We start from the raw sequence: 3,856 nt of genomic DNA, 5'->3' as shown, positions 1-3,856 counted from the left end.
CATGATATTTTTGTAGAGAGTGAATATAATGCCACTGATACCTTTGCAAAAATCTCATTCATATCAGCAAATGTGTTTTACCGTAATAGTGAAAAACAATCATGTTTATACACTTTGGTGAAGATTGGATTCCACCGATTCCCCTCTTTCTAACAACTAATTATTTAACTCACTAACGTAATCGTTCAACTCCAAACAATACATGATTCGCCCTGCCTCTCACAGTCCACAATTGTTTTAGCATTAATCATACAACCTAAAATATACATACGTAATTAATTTACTTACTGTTTAATAAAATGGTAGAGAATAATTAAATCCCACTCGTGCCAAGAAAGTAGTGTTACATAATTAAGTAGTATCTTTGTTCTTGGAGTTGGAGCAGAAAAGTTGTTAATAGGTTAAAACCTAAATTTTCTGGATTAAAAAATTTTAGTTTTAACCCAAGGGTTGAAGATGGTTTAAATAGCTTAGCATTCAAACCTATTTCATTCATCCAATTCACTTGTACGAGAGACTAAGAAAATAAATCTTCTTATGTGATCCCCAATTTGACAACGGCATCACTGAGATCCTATTACCTGTAAGTAGGTCAAATTTTTGGTTGCATCGAATGATCGGATACTTATTTAGCATCTTCTTATCTTGTTGGCTTTTGTCACATCCAAAGTTCAGCAAGTTTTGAACTCGACTACCATTAAACCGATGATAAACATAAGAAATTAAAATAGAAAGCAAAAACCCTAATCACTATATGAAACAACAGTAATTCCCATCTACAAGACAACAAGCTGCAAGTTCCCATTAGGATAGTTTAATAACAAAAGATAGATTAACAATAGTAAAGGCATAATCTCATATATTCAACGGTTCAAGAGAAGTTCCTACTTATTGCGCAAGTCTCTGAAATAGCCTTTAGGATCACGCTGAAACCCTTCCCTCTCTATGATTTTATCTTGTCCTGGAGCTTTCATCATTTTCTTCTTTTCAGATAAACCCCAAGCCAGTACACCAATTCCTGCAGCAGCACCAGCAGCAATTGCGCCTAAGTTGTACGAAGGCTTCTCGTCATTTCCCTTGTCTGAGCTCTCCGAACTTTGTCCCGATCCCATTTTGCAACCTGAGAGCATGTACAAACGGTAAGACCTATTTAATTTCTGGAGGCACTTTGAAATACTCTTTGTTATACATTTTGTTATTTGATAGCCTAACAGCTCGAAAAAGAAATATACTATGTACAAATCTTCTGCAAAACCCTACGGAAAAATGAACACCCATGAACAACTCAAAATGGTGCAAAGATAACAAGAAACTAAAAGAAAAAATTAGAGACAAAGGAACACAGATTAATCACAAAGGAAAGAAGAAAAGTGAATTTGTTCGACACCATAAATTTTCCATGGCCCTGCGTGAAGGCGGCCGGGCATTTCCATGAACACGAATTTAGAGATTGCAAGCGTACCACTATTATTTCCCGCTAATATACGGTGTGTGTGATAACTACTTGCGTTATTTAACTTCTAACCTTTGTGATGATCGGATTGTTCTTAGTTGAGATTGATGAATTAAAATGTGAGATGGCTTTGTTTTCTTTGAACTTGTGTTCTGAGTGGCTGCCTCTGCTTCTCTTATATAGGGAACTAAGGAGCTGCTAGCAATTTTCCACTTGCAATGTTAATGAGTTGCAATATATTGATTAACTAACGAGTTTTGCATAAAGCCACTTCCAAACAAAAGGAAAGCTACTTCCCCTTTTCTTTATTGCCAAAGCAAGTCTACTTATTCTATCGTTTCTTGTGGAAAAAAAAAAGTCCAGTTGATGTGATTTTTTTAAAGGAATTCTATAAAAAGGGTCAAGTAAGTCTACTTATTCTATCGTTTCTTGTGGAAAAAAAAAAGTCCAGTTGATGTGATTTTTTTAAAGGAATTCTGTAAAAAAGGGTCAAGTAAGTCTACTTACTCTATCGTTTCTTGTTAAAAAAAAAGGACCAGGATCCTCTCCTAATCTAAGGATGATGATCCTCATGACCAAGGGATATGAGCTGTTGGATTTTTATTTAACGGCTACAAACAAGGAATCTTTTTAAAATTATAATAATTATAACCGTTGGATAAAAATCCAACGGTCCACATCTCTTGGTTATGAGGATCCTCATCCTTAGATTAGGAGAGGATCCTGGTAAAAAAAAAAATGCAAAAAAGCAAGTCCAGTTGAGGTGATTTTTTAAAAGGAATCCTATGAAAAGGGTAAAGCTATTTCCCCTTTCCCTTATTTGCCAAAGTAAGTCTATTTACTCTATCGTTTCTTGTTAAAAAAGAAAAAGAAAAAAAAGCAAGTCTTGAGGTGATTCTTTTAAAGGAATCCTATGAAAAGGATAAAGCTATTTCCCCTTTCCTTTATTGCCAAAGCAGGTCTACTTACTCTATCTTTTCTTGTTAAAAAAAAAAAGAAAAAAAAAGAAAAAAAAAAAGAAAGAAAAGGCAAAAAAGCAAGTCCAATTGAGGTGATTTTTTTTAAAAGCAATCCTATGAAAAGGGTAATTTTCAATTTATTATCTTTAAGTATCGTGAAATTTCAACTTTCATATTTAAATTTTTTTTTAATTGCACTTTCACACCTAAAATTTGATTTAGTGACCCTCTCAAATTTCCACTAACTTTTCTGTCAGCACTTGCGTTAAAGCATGATGTGGCTCTCACATGGACTATAATTATGCAATGATATGGCACAGGAACTCCACATGAAAATATGAAACAATTAAAACATTAATGTCAAGTCCAACAATGCTTCAACTCCTAAACTCCCCCAATTCCTGCTACAATTCTCAATTCTCAAACAATTTTCTCAACCTTTCTGCAAACTTTCTCCCAAATAAAAGTTCATTCTAAATGTTGAGAGTTGATGATGTGTGGAGAGTTCGTTCCACATTGGTGAGGGATAAGTCTAGGTAAGGCTTATATGATCTTGGGCTAATACTTATATTACCAATTGATTTTATGGTGCCCAATTTCATTATTATATTAGAGAAGATTGTCCTTCATGTAAAAGCCCAAAAGGGCCACACATTGCTCATGCATCACCTACTTGTTATCCACATGTAAACTTATAAATTAGCTACACGTAAGGTGAGCAAGTTGATAGTTGATGGTGTGTGGACAGTTTGTCCCACATCGGGGAGGGACAAGTCTAGCTAAGAGCTTATAATCTTGAGCTACTTCCCACCTGGGTTGTGTTCGGGCCGGATATGTCCCTCGCACAGCTCCCCGGATCTCTTGCCTGTCGGGCAAGGTTTGCTACTTGGTGTGCTGCAATATGAGTTTGCTGTTAGTTTGAAAGGTGCATTTGTAGGGCCTTTGGTTAGGCCTTGAGGCTCACAATCAAGACTAACATAGATCTGAGCGTGCCACTATTATCTTTGTATCTTTGTATAACATATTGTTATTTAGTTGTGAACTAGATTGATTACTTGCGCCACAAGTTACTTAGACTTCTTGATTTATCAATGGATTGTCACAGATGGATTAAGTCTGTATAAAGTTCTTTTTTTTCCTTGTAAACAAGGACTTTTACTCATAATATTGTATGACAAAATGAAGGGGGTTCAGCGCCCTTCCAGCCATTAAAGTTAAAACTTTGAAGAAGTAAAGTCACTAAGTTAGGACATAATGATCATAGGCAAAACTTTGAACGAAGAACAGTTGAAGTGATTTAAAAACATAATGAGATAAGCATTAAACAACAAATTTACTTTATGTAAGTATAAACAAAAAAGACTCGGGCAAGATTCAACTTCTTGCAACCACTTATCTTTGTGTTTACAGGGATTTGTAGGCTCTGGAGAATGAAATGTAAATA

General features: G+C 35.0%; 1 long non-coding RNA gene across 1 annotated transcript; it reads right to left on the bottom strand.

Moving 5' to 3' along the window:
- Positions 1-728: 728 nt before the first annotated feature.
- Positions 729-1,663, bottom strand: LOC137716073 (uncharacterized). Its single transcript, XR_011065636.1, has 2 exons — positions 1,526-1,663; positions 729-1,120 (listed from the first exon to the last, which is right to left on the bottom strand). It is a non-coding gene; the product is annotated as an uncharacterized lncRNA (long non-coding RNA).
- Between the last annotated feature and the right edge of the window lie 2,193 nt (positions 1,664-3,856).

This window comes from Pyrus communis, chromosome 14 (assembly GCF_963583255.1).
Source record: "Pyrus communis chromosome 14, drPyrComm1.1, whole genome shotgun sequence".
Taxonomy (NCBI): Eukaryota; Viridiplantae; Streptophyta; class Magnoliopsida; order Rosales; family Rosaceae; genus Pyrus; species Pyrus communis.
Note: the sequence above shows the minus strand (reverse complement) of the source record. Positions and strands in the feature narration are given on the sequence as shown.